Raw genomic sequence first — 23,980 nt, 5'->3', positions numbered from 1 at the left:
GTGGAGTGCTGAGGGGAGAGCCCGAGGTGAGGGAGGGGGGGAGTGGCTCCCCTTCCCCACTGATGTGGAGGGCCAATGCTCTCCCTCTCATGCTGCGAACCCTCCTGTACCCCAAAACGGCCCTGAGTGTGCAGCCCTACTCCCCGGGAGTAGTATTCATCCAATTTGGTTTAATACTGCTCTGATCCCCCACCGCGGGGAACTTCAGAAACCTTCTGGAGAGAGAGTGCTCCCGAAAGACGGGCTGCTCCATACTGCGCATGCGCGAGCGCCCTCTCTCACAGTACGGTGTTCCAGTATTGCACAGTATGGAGCCACCTGTCTTCAAGACTTGGCTCCCGAAGACTTCTGAAGTCCACCGCGGTGGAGGATTCAAACCAGGGAGCTGCTGCCACAACAAGGAGACTGAGAGAGGTGCGGGAAGGCACTATAGGACCCAGAGCCTCCCCTCTCCATAAGTATCTGTTTTTTGGGGGGTTTTTTTAGATTCGATTCCCATTAAATAAATAAATATGGCAGCCTCCGTATTCCTCTCGCTTCAAGAGGAACTGTCACGAAAATCTTAAAATGTAAAACCCATACAAATAAGAAGTATGTTTCTTCCAGAGTAAAATGAGCCAAAAAGTAATTTATGGCTCATTGTACTCAGGAAGAAACGCACTTCTTAATTGTATATGTTAACATATATTTTAAACTTTAAGATTTTCGCGACAGAGGTCCTTTCAGTGTCCTTTCAGGATAAGAGAAGTTTCTATACTTTTTTTTCTTCCAATTCTGAGCTGCAGCAGCAGCAGATGAATCTCCCCTCTGGGAACACTAGAGGGAGGGGCTTTAGTGAGGGACACTAGAGGGAGGGGCCTTTAGTGAGGGACCCTAGAGGGAGGGGGCTTTAGTGGGGGACCCTAGAGGGAGGGGCTTTAGTGGGGGACCCTAGATGGAGGTGCCATTAGATGGGGACCCTAGAGGGAGGGGCTTTAGTGGGGGACCCTAGAGGGAGGGGCTTTAGTGAGGGACCCTAGAGGGAGGGGCTTTAGTGGGGGACCCTAGAGGGAGGGGCCATTAGACGGGGACCCTAGAGGGAGGGGCTTTAGTGAGGGACGCTAGAGGGAGGGGGCTTTAGTGAGGGGTCCTAGAGGGAGGGGGCTTTAGTGAGGGCCCCTAGAGGGAGGGGGCTTTAGTGAGGGACCCTAGAGGGAGGGGCTTTAGTGAGGGACCCTAGAGGGAGGGGCTTTAGTGGGGGACCATAGAGTAGAGGGGCTTTAGTGAGGGACCCTAGAGGGAGGGGGCTTTAGTGGGGGACCCTAGAGGGAGGGGGCTTTAGTGAGGGACCCTAGAGGGAGGGGCTTTAGTGAGGGACCCTAGAGGGAGGGGCTTTAGTGAGGGACCCTAGAGGGAGGGGGCTTTAGTGGGGAACCATAGAGTAGAGGGGCTTTAGTGAGGGACCCTAGAGGGAGGGGGCTTTAGTGGGGGACCCTAGAGGGAAGGGGCTTTAGTGAGGGACCCTAGAGGGAGGGGCTTTAGTGGGGGACCGTAGAGTAGAGGGGCTTTACTGAGGGCATGGACAGCGATAAAACCCTGAGGGACGTATTCTGGGGCTCAGCTGCAGCAGTGTGCGTCTGTGTCTCTCCTCCCCCCTCTGTGTGCTGAGGGATTACTGTGTAAAGCTCTGTATCCTCTGCTGGCAGGGAAAGCCTCTGACGCTCAGGGCAGAGCTGCCCGCTAATCCTGATCATACACTGTAACATGTCCGGCTAGGTGTAATCATATCCTTCTATATTCTGCCTCCGCGCCTCACCATCCTCCCAGCTGTGACCGGTCACCCAGCAGGCTCCGGGCATAACCTAACATTATGTGCTGTGCCCAGCAGCCAATCATATCTCCAGCTGGCCTCACCCAGTACAGGGTAACAGGAAATTCAAGCAAACACAGCTAATCTACTTATATCTCTGCAGCTGGTCCGTCATGAGCCCCCCAACCGCCTTCTAATACCGACAACACGCGGGATTAGGAGCCAAGACTTGTTATTTCCGATGACCTCCAGTCAGGCCAGAAATTATTCCTCTTGAAAAGTGCAACTAAATCTAAAACTGAAGCTGGTGAATTCTGAAAGCACACAGTATTGTCACTGTATTTGTAAAAGTAAGAATGAGTTTTATAGCTCTGCTTGCCTGCAGCTGTGCACCTATCCATGCAGAGGCAAGGACAATGCAACTTGCGGGCCTCCTGTTCAGAAAGTGGTGTCTCGAAGCCCCGCTTCCTGTGAAGAACAAGTCTATCCAGTAGGCTGGGTCAAGGATGTGACCGACATAAGCTCCACCCATTCTGAATACGGATGAGGTGGGCGGAGAGCAGTGCAGCTGAAGAAACAAAAGTGCAAACTATTTTCTCACCACACTTAGCCCTGTTGTCAACATTGTAACACTGGGAGGGGAGAGCCCCAAAGGATGTGTAAAATGAGAAAAAATTATTTCGAAGGCAAGAAAAACTCGCCCCAAGATGAGGACTGAGATAAGAAATAATTTATTCTAAAACACTGGACAATGCATTTCGAGGGCATCCACCCACTTCCTCAGGCACTCCAAGCCAATTCACTCTTTCCTTGAGACACTGGGCCATATGCAATTCACTTTTTCACCTGAGTTTTCTCCTAGGAGATAATTTTTTATCTTCAATTTAAAATAACTTTTCAGCACTTTTCAATTACAAAAGTACCAAAAAGTAGGTGAAAAAGTATAATCAAAAGTATTTTGGGTATGTTCTTGCTTTCTGGTGGCTTAAAAGGTATTTTATTGACAAGTTTAAAAATATCATCTGGGAGATAACTCATGAGAAAAAGTTAATTGCATATGGGCCACTGTTTTATTGACCTGATGAAGCGGGTGGATGCCCGCGAACCACATTGTACAGTGTTTTTTAATAAATTATTTTTGTCTCTTATATCAGTCCTCACCTTGGGGTAAGTTTTTCTTAAACATTAATTTTACAGATCCTTTGGGTGCATCCCTCCCAGTGTTACACCTCCAATTCGCCAGTTCATTTTTGGCGATTGTTTGTTTCACATTTTCCCATCAAGTGGTACAGACTAACCAGCAAGCTCATGGTGACCCAGAACTCATTGGAGTGTGTAAGGGGCTACAATGGTCCAAAAGCCCCCTTACTAAAATGCATGGAAAACAAAAAATTATTTTCTTAAAACAGAAAGTATTTGCGATAATTCAAGTTGGAGTGAGCGCCGAGATGTCTCCCAGTGCAACACTGTAGCCCCTCAAACACTCCAATGAGTCCTGGTTCACCATGAGCTTGCTGGTTAGACTGTACCTCCGGGTTTTTCAAGCCCTACCCCATAGAGCCAAATGAATCCATGCCATGCACTGATGAGGATCAAACAATCCGAAACAGTCTGTATGCATGTTGGATTATTATGACTCTTTACTAATTTCAAGCTGACACATCATTGCATTCCAGCGGTTCTGGAGGTGTGTTTAGCTTCTAAGGACGACAATGGTTCATTTGCATATATTCAGCAGTGGTGCATTGTGGGAGACATCTCGGAGCTCACTCCAACCTGAATTATCGCAAATACTTTCTGTTTTAAGAAAGCAAACTTTTATTTTCCCATAACTAAGCCTTTTTTGCAATGAGATTTAACCACGAGGAAGCATGTCAATTCTCTCTTGGTGGTCTATGACACCATATTTAAGTGAAAATCCATGGAGGCTGCCATATTTATTTCCTTTTGCACAATACCAGTTGCCTGGCAGCCCTGCTGATCTATTTGGCTGCAGTAGTGTCTGAATCATACCAGAGCATGCAGCTAATCTTGTCAGTTCTCACAAGATTGTCAGAAACACCTGATCTGCTGCATGCTTGTTCGGGGTTTATGGCTAAAAGTATTAGAGGCAGAGGATCAGCAGGACAGCCAGGCAACTGGTATTGCTTAACCACTTCAGGACCATGGGCTAGAAGTGAAAAAACAAATCGCTCTGCAAAAGCGCTTAGAAAAGCGCTTTATACAAAATCACAGAGCGCAGGTAAGCGCTGGAGGAGAAAAAGAACGCGCAACAAATCGAAAATTGCTGTAGTTGGCGATTCCGATTTTAGATGTGAACAAAGTCTTAAAGGGACTTAAGCCAGGAATAAAAAAAATCAGTCTTACTTCCCTGAGGCTTTTACTAGCCCCCTGAAGCCGTCCTGTGCCCTCGCAGTTACTCATGGAGCCTCCGGTCCCCCGCCGCCAGCTAGCTTAGTTTTCGCTGACAGGGAGTCGGCGGGCTTTCTGCGCACGCATATCCTTCTTCATGTTCCCATCCTCAATAGTATCCTGCACAGGCGCAGGATGCTATTGCAGACAGGAATGCGAAGAAAAATATGCATGGTCAGGCCTGTCCGCGAAAACTAAACTTGCTGGCGGCGTGGGCCGGAGGCTCCGTGGATGACTGCGAGGGCACAGGACGGCTTCAGGGGGCTAGTAAAAGCCTCAGGGAAGTAAGACTGATTTTTTTTATTCCTGGTTAAAGTGTCCCTTTAAGGAGCTCTGACACTGAGTGCTGCAAAGAACTAGAAAATAAGTGGCAAAGTAATAATAACAATAACATGAATGTAACTTGGTGAATCTGTCATGTGACCAGTGGATTCCTATTATTATTATTGATTGATAAAGCGCCAACATATTCCGTGGCGCTATGACAAATGACTTTAATAGAGAGTACAGTTATTCCAGTCAGCTGACCACAAATTACCTTTCAGGCTGTTTCCTGCCGCCTGAGCTCATTGCTGGTAACTGGATACTCCTCCCGAGTCATCACTCTGCTCTGTTCCTCTTCACTAATTAAAGGACCACTCCAACCAAAACAAGAAAGCAGTAAAAATCTGACCAGTTTTGACTAGTCCATCTCCTCATGGGGGATTCTCAGAGTTTTCTATTTTTTTGAAAAGCATTTCCTGAACAGCAGTTATGCTGCCAAAATAGTAAGATGCCAGCCAGCCTCCCTACTTACTTTCACACTATGTTGGGAGATAGACTTACAACTGCTGTTCAGGAATGTATTTAAAAACAAAGAAACCCTGAGAATCCCCCATGAGGAGAGTTTGACTGCTTACTTTTTTCGCTGGAGTGGTCCTGTACAGGGTGGTTCACATCCAGGGCGCTTTTGAAACCAGGACTGTGGAGTCAGTCCAAAATCAGTCGACTCCGACTCCTCAGTTTATGAAACCACCGACTCCGACTCCCCAAAATTGCTCCGACTCCACAGCCCTGTTTTGAACGCTTTTAAAAGTGCCAGCATTTTCGAAAAAGTGCTTGGCTAATGTGTTTCTATGAGCTGGTTCAGAGTGATGTGATTTTTTTCGCAAACGTGGGACCTGCAGCATTTTGGAGGCGATTTCGTCTCAATGTAAAGTATTGGGAAGCTGTAAAATGGCTTTAAAATGCATTGAACAGAGCGGTTTGGCAAAAGCTGTTCACTTCCAGGTCAAAGTGTACTTCCTGTTTAGCTAAAGAACTACAAAATTGCTGAACACAAACACTACAAAATTGCTAGGCATAAATAGAAAATCGCTAGGTACATGCCGGGAATCGCTAATGCAAATCGCTACACAAAGCGCAAAACTTTTATTTATTAATTATGCTCAGCAATTTTAGGTATGGACTAACCCTAATGCCTTTAGGCCTCATTCACACTGGAGCGTTTTACTAGCAATTTCAGCTTGTCTGTAAATCGCTAGCGCTTGAAAAAAAAATGCAGTGGCAGTGAAAATTAATGGTAGTGTTCACACTATAGCAGGCTTTCTCAAGCAGGGTTCCCTGAGGACTCTGCAGGGGTTCCTGGGTATTTTCCCCCATTGTGGGAGAAGTATATTAGGGCACATTATAATAGGTGGTACAGTATCTAGAAGCACTAAATTGGGGGTCAGAATAATAATGAGCACATTAATAAAAAGCACTAAGATAAGGAGACAGTATCAGGGCTGTGGAGTCGGAGTTGGAGTCGAGGAGTCAGAGTCGGGGCAATTTTGGGCACCCGGAGTCGGAGTTGGAGTTGTTGATTTCATAAACTGAGGAGTCGGAGTCGGGAGTCTGAGTCGGGTGATTTTTGTACAAAATCCACATCCCTGTTAAGTATTAGACTAAGGAGTCGGGAGTCGGAGCCATTTTGGGTACCCGGAGTCGGAGTTGGAGTGGGAGTCGTGATTTCATAAACTGAGGAATCGAGTCGGAAGATTTTTGTACCGACTCCACAGCCCTGGACAGTATAACGAGTGGCAGTGTAATAGGGGGTAGTGGCAGTTGCCTCCTGCAAAATAAATGCAGGGGTTCCTCGAGTTAAAAAAAATGACTTGCAGGGGTTCCTCGAGATGGAAAAGTTATTTACAGGGTTCCTCCAGGGTAAAAAGGTTGAGAAAGGCTGCGCTATAGCAATCACCAGTGATTAGTGATTTGTGGAAATCTCAAACTTGGTGCGTGCAGCAATTTTGTAGTGACTGCATTTCATTGTTAAAGAGGATATGTAATGTAAAAAAATCCCACAGGGGGATACTTACCTCAGGAGGGGGAAGCCTCTGGATCCTAATGAGGCTTTCCCCATCCCCCGGTGACCCAGCAATCCAGTGCTGCCCCAACCCCCCCCCCCCCCCCCCCCCTGAAGTGCTGCAAGGTAAATATTTACCTACCGCGATCCTGTGCAGGCGCACCAGCGGCTATTTCTGCCTAGCCCAAACGAAGAGACACTAGTGAGCCCGCACAGGATCCCGGAGGGGTAAATGTATAAAGCCTTGTCAAGCTTGTGAGGGAGGATTTGGGGGAGGCAGCGCTGGATTCCTGCAGGATTCAGAGGTCAGGCAAGCCTCATTGGGACCCTGAGGCTTCCCCCTCCCGAGGTACGTATCCCCCAGAGTGAATGGGAGCGCCTATCAATCACAAGCGCTTATAGTGTGGCTGAGGCCTGAGGGCTGATTCACACTACAAGAGCATTTTAACCACTTCGGTACCAGCAGCCTCTGCCCCCTTAAGGACCAGAGGCTGCCGGTACACTAAAACGCCGCATAACGACGAATCGCCGCAATAATCCGTAGCTCCCGCCGGTCACGCCGCTCTGTCCCCGCAGCAGGCTGCTGTCTCTGCCGTCGCTATGACGGCAGAGCGCTGTGTGCCGGTCAGGAGTCGCTTTCATTGGCTCCTGACCCTGTCACTCAATGTAAGCCAATGGGATTGTCTTAAGGTGGGTACACACGTCAGATAAAAGTCTTTGGAAAATGAAAGATCACAGACCAATTTTACCCCCTTCCATGTAGTATGAGAGCCATATCTACACAGTCTATTCTATGGAGCTGAACTCCCCATCAGACAGAAATCTTTGCAAGATGCTGCACACAAAGATGCTGTACAGACACAAAAGATCAGTATCTGCAAAAGATCAATCCCTGCAAAAGATCCATTCCTGCAAAATTCATTCATAGTCTATGATATCTGCAGATCCTCATACACACCTTGTTGAATGGACATTCATCTGCAGATCAGACAATTATCTGCCGATCTGAAGATCCAACCTGGTGGATCTGATCCACAGATAATTGTCCGTGAAACAAGGTGTGTATTAGATCTGCAGATATCATAGACAATAAATGCAGTTTGCAGGAACGGATCTTTTGCAGGGATTGATCTTTTGCAGATACTGATCTTTTGAATGTGTGCAGCATCTGTGTGTGCAGCATCTTGCAAAGATTTCTATCTGATGGGGAGTTCAGCTCCATAGAAAAGACTGTGTAGAGTATGGCCCTCATACTACATGGAAGGGGGTAAAATTGGTCTGTGATCTTTCATTTTCCAAAGACTTTTATCTGACGTGTGTACCCACCCTTACAGTAATGACAGGACCAGGAGCCAATGAAAACTACTCCTGCCCGGCTCACAGTGCTCAGGCCGTCAGAGGCGGCAGGGCAGCACATTAGGTCCCTAATTGGTGAAGCACTAGTGATTTGAAAAGCTCTTGGTAATGCAATGCTATGGGGGATTTTTACAAAATCATATCTCTCCAGTGTGAACACATAGGATAGCGTTAGCAGGAGCTTTTAAAATCACAAAGCGCTCAGAAAAGCTCTTCTAGTATGAACAAGCCCTAGAAAAAGATTTCCAATAGAATTCAGATTGAAATCTATTGAAAATCGATCTAAATGCATTATTAGAGCCAATGCCACTCTATGGGCCATCGATCTGCTGCCAGCAGCAGATCAACCTAGATTTTTCATCCTGTCAGATGAAATCGATAGAAATTGGCCGCAAATCGATCGGCCGATCAATCGTGCATCGGTTTGCAGCCGATCGATCAATATGATTGAATTGATTGCTGAAATTGACCAGTGTATGGACCCCTTTAGAGCTGGGCATAAGCTATAGAAATGTGATAAATAGTCATTATCTTTGTGATATTGGTCATTTACCAGCTTGCCACACACCCCACAAGATATGAGATAAGATCTCAGCACAAATGTGGTCTAATAACCCGCTCAGCTGCAGCACATGGCTGTGGAGTCCCACTCTGCTACCCACCCTAGGCACCTGCCTACTCAATCTCCAGGATCGCTTTTTCCAATCAATGACTGATAGACAACAAAATAAAAAGATTGATACAAGAGTCCTCCTTTTAAAAATAGATTTTAGTTAGATTCTATTTTTGTAAAAAAAAAAAAAATGTATATTCTCTGTCAGTTACGGAAAACATGGATAACTGACAGGCAATTTGCAGTGTGGCAGTTCTATGAATGCAGCAGGCAGCTGATGAAGACACCACTTAAAGCCTAGAGTGAGAGGGATATGGAGGCTGCCATATTTATTTCCTTTTAAACAATGCCAGTTGTTTGGCTGTCCTGCTGATCCTCTGCCTCTTTTAGCCATAGCCCCTGAACAAGCATATGCAAATCAGATGTTTCTGACAATATTGTCAGATCTGACAAGATTAGCTACATGCTTCTTTCAGGTGTGTGATTCAGAGACTACTGCCGCCAAAAAGAGACCAGCAGGGCTGCCAGGCAACTGGTATTGTTTAAAAGGAAATAAATATGGCCTATTTCTTACTTCAGGTACATTTTAATACAACACTCCAGAATCAAGAAAAGATGTACAAATAAGGGAAACGGCTTGGCAACACACTCCCTTCACTTTAGCTTTATACAGTACACAGATTAATGACAAACAATATTACCACTAACTTCTTGTGCATATGAAATTCTAAAGTTTGTGATCTCCTCTGAGGACAGTCAGTGACATGACTAGGCAGTGCTATATAAATAAGTAAATAAATAACAATAATAAGGTTCAGATTATGACTATGGTAGGGTTTACTGTACTCTGTAAAGTGTTGCAAAAGATGTCAGTGTTATAATACATAATAGTATAGTAGTACATTATGACTGTGGTAGGTATTAGATTGTGAGCTCCTCCGTGGACAGTCAGTGACATGACTATGTACTCTGTAAAGTGCTACAGAAGTTGTCAGTGCAATATAAATACATAATAATAATAATAATATGGTAGGACATTAGACTATGACTATGGCTGGGATTAGATTGTGACCTCCACTGGGGACCGTCAGTGACATGACTATGTACTCTGTAAAGTGCTGCAGAAGATGTCAGGCCATATAAATACATATTAATAATAATATGATACAATATTAGACTATGACGATGGCAGGGATTAGATTGTCAGCTCCTCTGATGTCAGTGCTATATAAATACATAATAATGATAATTTTCACTTGCAGAGATTAAGATTCAGATTCTCAAGCATTCTAATTTATGACGATTTTTATGATTGAAAGGAAAGCAGAAGACGATTTCGAGGTGTTTGCCTGCATTTACGCCTGGTGCTCCTCACACGCTTCCCAGGCACACGAGAAACCATAAACACTCATGGAAGGTACACATCACATCGCTGATCTGCACACGCCATACATTGTAGAGCAGCATCAGGCTGTACATATGCGCCTTACAATGCTCCCCTCATCACAGCACACCGCTCCCCCCTCAGAGGATGTACCTGATGGAAAGTGCTGACAGATAACTGGGAATGCCTGGATGCTGAAGCAGACACGAAGCACCCTCAGGCTACTACACAAGAGACAATTCCATTTTCCAATCACTGAGGCCTGCGTGTGCCGTACACACATCAGCCCAGACCCAATGGCAATGCAAAGCACAACACCCAGATGTACCCCGACTACCAACCACCCCCTCCCTCCCCCCAGAGGGGCCATTTACCATGGATATTCAGTGCCCACCACAAGCAGCCATCACAGCCTGCCAAAGAGGAAGAAGGGGGTGGGGGTGGGGGGGTAGCATCTTGCCATACTCACAGCATCCTGCCATCATAGGTGGGGGCAAATGTTTGGATCAATAGCCAGGATGCCAGGGGGGCACATGGTTGGAATTCACAATCCGTCAGGGAGGAAAGGGTTTAACCCCTTGTCTTCCGCACAGCCCCAACAAACAATAGGCTGATCGTGGTGGTGGGTACCAGGGTTTGGATCAATAACAGGGATGCTAACAGGCGGGGGATACAGGATGAGGTCTGACAGCACTTCTGCTGAAGAATGAAGACCCTTCCCCCACTTGAGACAGAGAGGGGCTTCACCTCATCCCACTTATAATACCCTACAGCCGTAGGCTGGTCGTGCTGGGCTCCCATAATTGGATCAATAATGAGCATGCCAGGGGGCACATAATTAGTACTGACCAAAAGCAAAATTAAGACCGCCCACCCACCACCGATCAGGAAGTGATATAACCTCTCATCTTACTTACAAATAACAACATACAACAATAGGTGGGCTATAATGGGCACCAATGATTGGATTGATAACAGGAATGCTGTGGGGTACAGGATGGTTCTGATGAAGATTTGGGACCCCCAATAAGAATGGGGTTGAACGTGAACATCTCATTTTACTTATGATACCTCAGACAACAATAAGGGGGCTATGGTGGGCTTGGATCAATACCAGCGGTGCAAGGGCGGGGGGGGGGGGGGAGAGCACAGAAACAGGACTGACTATTCCTGATGGATAAATAAACCCCCTGGAAAGAGAAGGGTTAAACCTTGTCTTACTTATAATAACAACATACAACAGTAGGTGGGCATCAATAAGGGGGTTGCCATGGGGTACAAGAGGAAGGCAGAGATATTTTGGCTGGGCAGTAAAAGCTGCCAGGAGGGGAGGTACCGCCTGCCATACTTAGAACATGGTATTTTACCAGGCTGGTTTTGGTGAGCACCAATTACATCAATAATGAGGTTTTCACAGGGCAAAGGAAGGGGGTATCCATAGTCAGGCACACTTGGGAATTAAGGCCATGTTTGGTGTATAGTGGGGCATCATTAAGCTGGCCACTAACGATCCAATTTCTAGCGAAAAATCGTTCAAGCGATCAGATAATTCTGATCGGAAGAAAAATCGTTCACTACACCATCAACGAACCAATCTGTGCTTCCTATCTATCACGACTAACAAGTAAATCCAAATTTTGGTTTGTCAAAAATCCAATCAGACAACAAGTTTTATAATCGTTCGTAAATCGATTGTGCCCATCAACGGAAATTATTTACAACCAATCCGATCATAGTCTCTGATCGTTTGAACGATGTTTCGCTAGAAATTGGACCATTCGTGGCCACCTTATCACAGATTAAAACAGCAAAAAAATGGAAACTACTTACATTATATACCAGCAGCCTGTAGATTCCAGCAGTGACTCCACAGAGGATGTTGATGGATATTGGGGGGTGGCAGGTTGAGGGATGGGGGCACAAGGCTGGCCATAGAAGCTGGGGGCATCGCTGATGATAATGAGGGGCAGCTGGCAGCCCTGTAGAGGGAGGGAAGGGGTGCTGGGCTATTAGTGACAGTAGCTAGGGTGGGGTAAGTCACATCTGTGGGAGGGGTCCTGGGATGGGGACCCTGGCATAGAGCTGTCACCCCTCTAGTGATGGTGGAGCCAGCCGTGTCTGGGCATCCTCTCTGGCGGGGGAGATGCTGGGGGTCTCGCCAGCCGGGGAGGGCTCCCTCAGGGTGTGTCGGGGGTCTCTGTCAGGCATGAGGGGGCCTCTCCCATCCCTGGGCTCATCTCACACGGCCATTGTGCTCCTCTCTCTCCATCACTCTCTCCCTCTCTTTGTCCCCATCTCCGCTCTCTCCTTCCTTCTCCCTCTGCGGCTGGAGGGGCTTTGTGATGAGAGCCCTCCCCCTCCTCCCCTCCCTCTGCTGTGTCTGCTGCCTCTGCCCTCCTGCTCTGCACTGACTGCCTATGGGGCAGCCACAGTGCCCTCAGCTACCCCTCTGTCCCCCTGTGTGTCTCCTCTGCCTGCTGCTGCTGCCTCCCCTCCTCACTGCCTGATCTCTACAGATAACTGCCCACACTCTCTCTATACTCCCTCTCTCCAGCTGCCTCCTGCACACACTGTCCTCCTCCTCCCTCTCTGTCTCTTCCCTCCTGAGCGTTGTGTCTGCTCTATCACACTGTCTCCTCCAGTACACTGCCACTGTCACCCCTCTCCCCTGCCCACTCTCACGCTGTCTCCCCTGCCCACTCTCACACTGTCTCCTCCAGTTCTAGTACTCTGTCACTGTCACCCCACTGCCCTGCCTACTCTCACACTGTCACCCCTTTCCCCTGCATACTCTCACACTGTCTCCTCCAGTACTCTGTCACCCCTCTCCCTGCCTACTCTCACACTGTCACCCCTCTCCCCTGCATACTCACACTGTCACCCCTCTCCCCTGCATACTCTCACACTGTCTCCTCCAGTACTCTGTCACTGTCACCCCTCTCCCCTGCCTACTCTCACACTGTCACCCTTCTCCCCTGCCTACTCTCACACTGTCTCCTCCAGTAATCTGTCACTGTCACCCCTCTTCCCTGCATACTCTCACACTGTCACCCCTCTCCCCTGCCCACTCTCACACTGTTTCCTCCTGTACTCTGTCACTGTCACCCCTCTCCCCTGCCTACTCTCACACTGTCACTCCTCTCCCCTGCATACTCTCACACTGTCACCCCTCTCCCCTGCCCACTCTCACACTGTCTCCTCCTGTACTCTGTCACTGTCACCCATCTCCCCTGCATACTCTCACACTGTCACCCCTCTCCCCTGCATACTCTCACACTGTCTCCTCCTGTACTCTGTCACTGTCACCCATCTCCCCTGCTTACTCTCACACTGTCACCCCTCTCCCCTGCCCACTCTCACACTGTCTCCTCCTGAATTCTGTCACTGTCACCCCTCTCCCCTGCATACGCTCACACTGTCTCCTCCAGTACTTTCACACTGTCACCCCTCTCCCCTGCCTACTCTCACACTGCCACCCCTCTCCCCTACATACTCTCACACTGTCACCCCTCCCTACGCATACTCTCACACTGTCTGGAGGAGACTCTCACACTGTCTCCTCCAGTACTCTCACACTGTCATCCCTCTCCCCTGCATACTCTCACACTGTCTCTCTCCTGTACTCGGTCACTGTCACTCCTTTCCCCTGCCTACTCTCACACTGTCACCCCTCTCCCCTACATACTTACATACTGTCTCCTCCAGTAATCTGTCAACCTTTCTCCCCTGCCTACTCTCACACTGTCTCCTCCAGTAGTCTGTCACTGTCACCCCTCTCCCCTGAATACTCTCACACTGTCTCCTCCAGTACTCTATCACTGTCACCCCTCTCCCCTGCATACTCTCACACTGTCACCCCTTTCCCCTGCATACTCTCACACTGTCACCCCTCTCCCCTGCATACTCTCACGCTGTCTCCTCCAGTGCTCTGTCACTGTCACCCCTCTCCCCTGCATACTCTCACACTGTCTCTCTCCAGTACTCTGTCACTGTCACCTCTCTCCCCTGCTTACTCTCACTTTGTCTCCTCCAGTACTCTGTCACAGTCACCCCTCTCCCCTGCATACTCACACACTGTCTCCTCCAGTACTCTGTCACTGTCACCCCTCTCCCCTGCATACCCTCACACTGTCACCCCTCTCCCCTGCATACTCTCACACTGTCTCTCTCCAGTACTCTGTCACTGTCACCCCTCTCTCCTGCATACTCACACACTGTCTCCTCCAGTACTCTGTCACTGTCACCCCTCTCCCCTGAATACTCACACACTGTCTCCTCCAGTACTCTGTCACTGTCACCCCTCTCCCCTGCATACTCTCACACTGTCACCCCTCTCCCCTGCATACTCTCACACTGTCTCTCTCCAGTACTCTGTCACTGTCACCCCTCTCTCCTGCATACTCACACACTGTCTCCTCCAGTACTCTGTCACTGTCACCCCTCTCCCCTGAATACTCACACACTGTCTCCTCCAGTACTCTGTCACTGTCACCCCTCTCCCCTGCATACTCTCACACTGTCACCCCTCTCCCCTGCATACTCTCACACTGTCTCTCTCCAGTACTCTGTCACTGTCACCCCTCTCTCCTGCATACTCACACACTGTCTCCTCCAGTACTCTGTCACTGTCACCCCTCTCCCCTGCATATTCACACACTGTCTCCTCCAGTACTCTGTCACTGTCACTCCTCTCCCCTGCATACTCTCACACTGTCTCTCTCCAGTACTCTCACACAGTCACCCCTCTCCCCTGCATACCCTCACACTGTCACCCCTCTCCCCTGCATACTCTCACACTGTCTCTCTCCAGTACTCTCACACAGTCACCCCTCTCCCCTGCATACTCACACAGTCACCCCTCTCCCCTGCATACTCTCACACTATCTGCTCCAGTATTCTGTCACTGTCACCCCTCTCCCCTGCATACTCTCAAACTGTTTCCTCTAGTTCTCTGTCACCCCTCTGTCTCTCTGTCATGAACTCTGTCATTGTCTATGTCTCACTCTCTCCTGCCTCATTGTCTCTTGAACACTTTTTGGTCCACATGCAATTCACCTTTTCTACTGAGTTTTCTACTAGGTGATGTTTTCACTCCTGGTTAATAAAATATCATTTTAACCACCAGAATGAAAAAAAAAATACTCAAAATAATTGAGTAGTACTATTTCACCTACTTTTTAGTACTTTTTAATTAAAAGAGAAAATTAAAATTATCTCCTAGGAGGAAGCTCAGGAGAAAATGTATCTTATCCTGCGCTAATCTCGTACTTCGGCTTTAAGCCCTTAGGGTGGCCACTAACAATCCAATCTTTTTTATCCAATCTTACCACGTCTATGTAACATAAGGGAACTGTCTATAGTTATCCATTCAATATATTCACTCAGTTTACTCTTCTATTACATAGATTTGGTTAGATTGGATGGAAAAGATTGGATCGTTAGTGGCCACCCTTAGGGGGACATGTAACTAGGGATTGTCAGAAATGTCAATTTCCGATTCCGCATAAATTCCGATTTCCGCCAGTGATTTCCAAAAGTTTTTGTTTTGTAATTTTTTGCACTCTGATTGGCTAAATACTTCCTAGTTAACTCAAAAAAATAGGACCAATCAGGGTGCAGAATTTTACCTCGGTAATGGGAATACCACAGAGGTTTTAGGCCATCCACAAAACTCAGGAATACTCGGTAGAATCCCACTCTTGTGATTGGTCTAAATATACTGCAGTAATCTGATTTTCGCTTAAAAATTCGGCATTCTTGGATTGGTGAAATGCTTCCGAGTTCTGTGATTTGGCTAAAATTATCGAGCTGCAGTAAATAGGATTTCTGAGTTCCGTTTTCCGAGTTTTGGAAACGCCAATTTCTGATTGGAAGTTCGGAAATTAAAATTGCGCAGAATCTGAATGCTGAGCATCCCTACATCTCACCGTGAACACCGCCGATGCTCGAAGCTCCATATGTCCTTAAAAATAAGATAGCCTGCGGCGTTTGTGGGATCGACAGTAAATGCCTCAAGAAGAACATTACCATTCATTTTAACTGCTTGCGGACCGCACTAGATGAAATCTAATTCCTGCAGGTGGCTGCGCAGCTCTGACAGGACGTAGATTTCAACTTCTTTGCCGCACATACCCGATGCTACTGCCAACCGCGCTGCTCTGCACCTGCACTGGCCCTTCTCTCTGCCGACGGCAGAGCTCTGTGCGCTGGTCAGGAGGCGATTGCATTGGCTCCTGACCACGTGATCACTGTGAGCCAATCACATTGACTCACACTGATGGACAGGGTCAGGAGTCAATGACATTGGCTGCAGACTGGCTCACAGAGCTCTGCCGTCATAGTGACAGCAGACAGAGGGGCCTGCGGCGATGGGAGAACAGCGGGTATGTGCGGTGAGTCGGTGGTAAGCGCCGTTTTGTGGTACCAGCCTTCTCAGATCTTTAAGGGCCCTTTCACACCAGAAGGATTTTTCAGCGTTTTAATGCCACGGCCGAAGTTGGCGTTTTGCTAGGTAAAAGAAAGTCCATAGACTTTCATTTTACCTTTCACATCTAACTCAGCGTTTTGGAGCGTTGCGTTTCAACGCTCCCAGGAGCTTTTTCAGGGCTGTTTACAGCCGAAGTTGGCTGTTGGCGTTTCAATGATAGTCAATGGAAAACGCCAACTTCAGCGTTTTCAAAGCGTTTTCAAAGCGTTTTACAGCTATCTTGTTCACTTATTTTTATAGAAGGAAAAAAAAAAGGACGTTTTCATATGGGCTGTAAAACTCTTTCAAAACGCTTTGAAAACGCTATGTATTGGCGTTAAGCAAAAGGCTGACTTTCAGCCTTTTCTACCGCAGCCTCTAGTGTGAAAGAGCCCTGAAGAAATTCTGTACTAAAAAAAAACGTCCCCTGGGGGGCACGTACCTCGGGAGGGGAAGATAACTAAGTAATATCAATAGTAGAACCCGACAATTGGCGTATTTCTCAATGATACAATCATAAAGGGTTTAGATACAATCACAAGTTGGATTTTGCAATGTTGCGTAGCTCAATGAAATACACTTTTGTTTTGATCTCGAAAATGTTATAGAAAATACGATTGTTCACAAAAAATTGCACCATTAGTGGGCACCTTCAAGGCTCCTACCCATCTTGTGATTTTTTCAGTGGTTAATTCGACAACCGGTGATTTTGGGAGCGAACGTTTCCGCAACCTTTGTATCACGGTTACATGCAATCCCTTGGTCTTCTAGCACTGCGATGTTGGCAAGATTGTACAGTCAGATTGCATAGTGTATGGGTGGTTGTACTCATCTATCCCTCAGCCCACAGCCTGCACTCCTCCACCACCCCCAAGTGCTCCCTCCCTCTTCTCAGCCTCCAGGACTGGCCTCACCCCCTCCTCTCTTGCATTGCTGCCCACCCTACCCCATGTGATCTCCCAGCAGCCTCTCCCACCTCCTCTCCCTCCTGATGCTGCTGGACAGCTCCTAGACTACAAGCAGCAGGCGGGACCAACCAACTGCTGACAGGCATGGGGGGAGGAAGAGAATCAGAGCAGATGGGCTGTACCATTCTCCAAGCACCGCAGCTTTGCCTGGCAGCGCTATACACAGCCATTGCCCATCAGTGATGTGCACTTTCTATGGCTGATATAATAAGGGGGGCAGACTGCTCTGACACCCCCTCAGCCAGTCTCCTCCACCTCCAGCATGCAAGAGCCACATAATAGCAGCAGTCACAGCCCACCCACATGTGTGTATTTTTATCATGGACTGATGGGGGGAGCTTTGTGCTTTATTGTAATTGGATAAATACCTCATATCTGTATAATTAACAGCAGGCACAGCTTGTGAGCATTGGCCATGTAAATTTAGATTGTGCTTCTAGGTGCTGTGGTTACAAACAGCCATTGAGAGAGGCAGAGCACTATTTATATACGTTACACAATCATTATTATTATTTTTGCCACAATTAGTTTAGAAAGAAACATTTAAGGTGGCCATACATCAGGCGACTTGGTGGCTGATCGACTATCTCTGATTCATTTGATTATTATGATAGAATCGGTGCAGCCAAGAGCATGCCCGATCGACAATGCGACCAATTTGAGCCGGAATTGGTTGCATGCATCGATCTGACATGCTGCAAGATGTAGGGCCGACCTGCTTGATCGGGTGTGCAGTGGTAACAGCGTGCGATATGGGGACGAACGCGACCTGGTTAGGAGGACACTTGTCCATGCAAAAACTGCACGTGATGTTGTGCACACACTGCTCCTATTAACGTGCGCGTTATTCTCCAGTAGCGGATGATTCCCAATCGAAAATTGCACATTGTGAGCGATATTTTACATTCTGGTCCTACAAACCTGGGCTGGCTGTCTGGAGACACAAGTTTGCTACCTTTGGGTGGTTAGTAGATAGCACTTTCTTTGCAGCACTGGGGTCCCATGTTTTAAATCTAGGCCAGAATCTGCATAGAGTTTGTATGTCCTCCCTATGTGTGTGTGGGTTTCCTCTGGGCACGCTGGCTTGCTTCCACATCCTAAAAACCGCACAGATAAGTTAATTGGTTCCCTTACAAAATGTGGCCTTAAAGAATACCTGTCTCGTAAATAGGTAAAGCTCTATCTCAGAGCTGCAAGGATCAGCAAATGTTAGGGCTGGTTCAGACGGGCGTTTTTGTGGCGTTTAACGCAGCGTTTCAGACGCAGCGTTTTTAGGGATCTACTGCCATCCCATGCAAGTGAATGGGAGCGTTTAGAGCTGGCTTTTGCAGGCTTTCATAAAAAGCCTGGCAGTAGATCCCAGCGTTGCGTCTAGTCTCAATAGCAACATGCTGCTTTCAGAGGCAGTAAACGCGAGGAAACAATAGCAGAGACCAGAACTGCTAGCCTTGAACGCTTTTCAAAAGCTTTCAAAAGCTAGCTTTTAAACGCTGGCGTTTGAACGCAATGCCAAGCAAAAGCTCAGCAGACGCCCGTGTGAACCAGCCCTTAGTTCCACTAAAGGATACCTTAGCCCAAAAGAAAATTCAAAAACGGGGGTTGCAGGCATGTGTGGTGGGCTCTCCTCATGCCCTGCCCTCCCCCCGTTCTCCTCTAGCGCCCTCCGTTACTCTGTACCAACCCTCTGAAACTACTTCCTGGTCGGGAGGGTTAGTGACTACTGCGCAGGTGGAGCGCACCCTTAAACGCACGTGCGCAAAGCGCTCCCGGCTGCAGGCGCATGATCAGAGAGGGTGCCAGAGTAGAATGGGGGGGCATGAGGAGAGCCCACTGCACATGCCTGCTCCCCCCGTTTTTACATTTTCTTTTGGGCTAAGGTATCCTTTAAAGGGAAACTGAGATGGGGGAAAGAGCTTCAGATTCAGAACACTTCAAATAAAAAAGGTCACGGCCATGATGATGCTGGAGGGGGCGGAGTTTCAGACCTCTAATGATTTGCGGGCAGGTGAGTTACTGCCACTGACACCCGCTGTTCCTTGTAGCTCTGACACTGAGCTTTACATTAAAGTGTACCTGAGAAACCACGTATGCGCAGGACTGTCACGCTGGCTGGCGCAATGACGCGTAGCGTGCCCATCCAGGAAGTGTACTACCAACCTTCAGCCCAAATGTTGCCAGTAACAAAGCCGCCAGGGGGACCGGGAGAGGAGCCAGGAAGATGCCGGGGGACCTTGTGGTCTACGGTGGGCTGGAGGAAGCCCCAGGTAAGTACCAATTTCATTTTTATTGACTGTTCATTGTCCCTTTAAGGCAGGGGTCTCAAACTCACGGCCCGCGGGCCATTTGCGGTCCTTGATACAATATTTTGTGGCCCGCGCCGGCAAAAGCTTCCTTATAGTTCTCTTCAGTGCTCCCAAGTAATCCGCCGCATCTCCACCGCTAAACACGGGCTGCAGAGCCCCCAAATCGTCTGGGGGGAAATCCGCCGGCATTTCCTGGAAGGGGCAGAGCTTTCAGCTTCAGCTCTGCCCCTCCTGACATCAATCGCGGCGCATCGCTGCCTCTGCCCGCCCCTCTCACTCTTCCTTCACAGAGAGGGGAGAGGCAGCGATCCGTGCGGCGATTGACGTCAGGAGGGGCAGAGCTGAAGCTGAAAGCTCTGCCCCTTCCAGGAAATGCCGGCGGATTGCTCCCTGGGCGATTTGGGGGCTCTGCAGCCCTCGTTTTGCGGCGGGGACAAGGCTGATTACTTGTAATGGGAGCACTGAAGCGAACTATAAGGTAAAATAGGCAAAATAGTTCGCTTCAGTGTGAATTTGATTTTGAAATAATAATCAATGCAAGGGAAAAAGGGGGGGGGGGCTGCTGATTGACTTTTTTTTGTGAAATTCCTTATGCGGCCCAGCCTCATCCTTACTTTGCCTCCTGCAGCCCCCAGGTAAATTGAGTTTGAGACCCCTGATTTAAGGGCTCTTTCACCCTTTACTTATAAGCAGGGATGTTCACCGGAAGAAATCCGAATGAGCAGGCATCTTCTTTAACTCATCCCACGGTGCGTTCCACGCTGCGTTCCAAGCTGTGTCACGTGACTACCACTTCTGGGTTGAAGGAGGAAGAGTAGTAGTCACGTGACACAGCTTGGAACGCAGCGTGGGATGCACCGTGGGACGGGTTAAAGAAGATGCCTGCTGGGTAAGTTTTAACCTCCCCCACACACACCCGTTCAGGTGTTTTAATTTCCTGGATGAAATCCAAATGAAACTTCTTCCGGTGAGCATCCCTGCTTAAAAGCTTGTACATGCACTACGCTAAAGTTAGATACTAACCTAAGAATAAGTAAGGCTCTACTATAGATGCGAGTACTTTTGATGACTACCGAAGCGGTAGCAGGTCAAAGAAGTATGACCAGGCGCAGAGCAGGAACAACCTAAAGTGAATTTCTCACATCAAGTTCGCCCGTTAAAGGGTACCTGAAACGGATGAATAGAAACGTTTTATACATACCTGGGGCTTCCCCCAGCCCCGTCAGGCCGATCGCTCCCTCAACGTCCTCCCAGGCCACCTGGATCTTCTGCTATGGGTCCCGGTAATTTGGCTAGTCGGGGCCAGTTGGAGCAGGCACAGTCTGGCATGGGGAGCACACGCATGGCCAGGCTGTGCATGCACACTACGCCCCAACTGGCACCAGTACCTAGCATCCATAGCGGAAAATCCAGGTGGTGGAGTAGGAACGGCAAAGGACCAATTAGCCTGGAGGGAGCCCCAGGTATGTATAAAACTTTTCTATTCATCCGTCTCAGGATTACTTTAAAGAACGCCTAGAGCGAGAACTAAAGTATGTACAAGACTATTGCCTATTTTGTGGCATTAGACCATTGTAGGATTGCATGGTAAGTTCCTCTGAGGACAGTCAGTGACATGACTAGGTACTCTGTAAAGTGCTGCAGAAGATGTCAGTGCTCTATAAATACATAATAATAATAATAATAATAATAATAATAATAATAATAATAATAATATGTTAGGACATAAGACTATGACTATGGTAGGATTAGACTGTGAGCTCCTCTGAGGACAGTCAGTGACATGACTAGGTACTCTGTAAAGTGCTGCAGAGGATGTCAGTGCTATACATACATAATAATAATAATAATATGTTAGGACATTAGACTATGACTATGGTAGGATTAGATTGCAAGCTCCTCTGAGGACAGTCAGGGTGCATACACACATCAGACCATAGTCTTTGTAAAATGAAAGATCACAGACCAATTTTACCCCCTTCCATGTAGTATGAGAGCCATACTCTACACAGTCTAGTCTATGGAGCTGAACTCCCGTCAGAACGAAATCTTTGCATGATGCTGCACACAAAGATGCTGTACTCATGCAACAGATCAGAATCTGCAAAAGATCTATTCCTGCAAAAGATCCGTTCCTGCAAATTGCATTCATAGTCTATGATATCTGCAGATCTCATACACACCTTGTTTAACAGACATTCATCTGCATATCTGACAATCATCTGAAGATCCATCCTGGTGGATCTGATCTGCAGATGAATGTCTGTAAGGGCACGAGTCCACTTGAGCGGCGCGCGTCTGCGAGACGCGAGCCGGCTCTTCCGGGTCTGCGGGGAAAGCAGACGAATCCCATCAGCCATGCCATGCACTGCTATGGGATCCGCAGCTTCCCGCGCCCAGAGCAGGGACAAGGTCCTCCAGCACCCAAGGCTGAGACACCAAAATGCGCCCCTCCATCCCTCCCACCCCAGCCGTCACACACTGATTGCTATTAGACTAAGAAGCAGCCCAGGGCCCCTACACCTTAATCTCTAGTTATCTGGCTTGTAGTCATTACCATGTATCTCCTTTTCTTATTTCTTTCTGCTTCAAACATAATTAGAAATGACAGCTGAATGAATTGTGCGCCCTCTCCTACACTGCGCCCTGAGGCTGGAGCCTCTCCAGCCTATGCCTCGGCCCGGCCCTGGGCCGCCGCGCCGATTCGGATGGAAAAGCCGGCTGAATCGCTAGCGGTAGCGATTGGCCGGTGTTACCATTGCACCCGATGGCAGAGTTTCCCCGCACTATTCGCCTGCGGGGAAACTCTGCGAATTTGCGGCGGTTTCCGCTCAAGTGGAAACGCGCCCTTAAACAAGGTGTGTATGAGGATCTGCAGATATCATAGACTAAAGGCCTGTACACACGTCTGACAGCAGGCAACGACGGGTCCGTCGTCACCTCCCGTTGGGCGGGCGTTCCAGCGACAGTCCGGCGTGTGTACAGTCTGTCTGCAGACTGATACCGCTGTTTCTGAGCGATCCGCCCGGCAGATCGCTCAGAAACAGTTTTATCAGTTCACCGACAGACTGTACACACGCCAGACTGTCTGCTGAAAACACGCCGAGCGGGAGGTGACGACGGACCCGTCGTTGCCTGCAGTCAGGCGTGTGTACGGGCCTTATGAATGCATTTTGCAGGAATGGATCTTTTGCAGATACTGATCTGTTGCGTGTGTACAACATCTGTGTGTGCAGCATCTTGCAAAGATTTCTGTCTGATGTGGAGTTCAGCTCCATAGAATAGACTGTGTAGGTATGGCTCTCATACTACATGGAAGGGGGTAAAATTGGTCTGTGATCTTTCATTTTCCAAACACTATGGTCTGATGTGTGTATGCACCCTCAGTGACATGACTATGTACTCTGTAAAGTGCTGCAGAAGATGTCAGTGCGATATAAATACATAATAATATTTTAGGACATTAGACTATGATTATGGTAGGATTAGATTGTGAGCTCCTCTGAGGACAGTCAGTGACATGACTATGTACTATGTAAAGTGCTGCAGAAGATGTCAGTGCTATATAAATACAGAATAATAATATGGTAGGACATTAGACTATGACTATGGTAGGATTAGATTGTGAGCTCCTCTGAGGACAGTCAGTGACATGGCTATGTACTGTAAATTGCAGCAGAAGATGCCAGTGCTATATAAATACATAATAATAACTGTGTGGTTGACTGTCCTCCACCACCTGTTCTTTGAAGATTTACCAAAACAACTTTTTTTTTATTTTATCAAAATCGGTAGTAAGTTTCGATTGGTCATACTGAGGTGAGGGAGATTACCGCCAGATTTGGTAGTGATTGAACCTGCCAAAAAGTCAATTCCGTGCATCCAACTGAAGGACAGGAAGTATTTTTGTTTATTTTGTCCGATCCTTGATCAGCTTAATTAGTGTCTGGTAAATCTAATCAGATCTAACAACTGGAAGCAGGAGAGGTTAGCACCTTCCTAAATACCCTGCAAATGAGGCTAGATTTAATTTACTTCCCCCAGCTTTGGTCAATCAAGAGAGTCTGTTATCCGGGGATTAAAGCCAGCCAGCCACACACTATGCAATGGTGATCCAATTTAAAGAAAACCTGAATTGAAAATAAAAAGTCAAAATAAACATACACAGGCCATACTAAAGGCTCATACACACATCAGACTATAGTCTTTGGAAAATGAAAGATCACAGACCAATCGGTACTTATCCGTTAGCCGGGCGCATCCGGCAGGTGGTGCTAATTACTATTCCCCCTCCAGGCCGACATGGATAGTAGGGAAACAGGAAAATTGTATACTTACCTTCCGGTAATTTTCCTTTCCTGGA

General features: G+C 47.8%; 1 protein-coding gene across 4 annotated transcripts in view; it reads right to left on the bottom strand.

Moving 5' to 3' along the window:
• TMEM198 (transmembrane protein 198) overlaps window positions 1-23,980 on the bottom strand; it is a 104,780-nt gene that overhangs the window by 46,157 nt on the left and 34,643 nt on the right. Inside the window, exon 1 of one of the 4 annotated variants that reach the window (XM_068245945.1) lies at window positions 11,711-12,474. The exons of 2 other annotated variants lie outside the window; for them this stretch is intronic. The gene's annotated coding sequence lies outside the window, so the exon portion shown is untranslated. Of the gene's footprint in view, window positions 1-2,168; window positions 2,278-11,710; window positions 12,475-23,980 lie in introns of those variants that run through there. One more of the 4 variants, XM_068245947.1, reaches the window with a different exon arrangement.

The sequence above is a fragment of the Hyperolius riggenbachi genome, chromosome 7 (assembly GCF_040937935.1).
Source record: "Hyperolius riggenbachi isolate aHypRig1 chromosome 7, aHypRig1.pri, whole genome shotgun sequence".
Lineage (NCBI taxonomy): Eukaryota > Metazoa > Chordata > Amphibia > Anura > Hyperoliidae > Hyperolius > Hyperolius riggenbachi.
The sequence above is the reverse complement of the archived record's forward strand: the minus strand, read 5'-3'. Positions and strand labels throughout refer to the sequence as shown.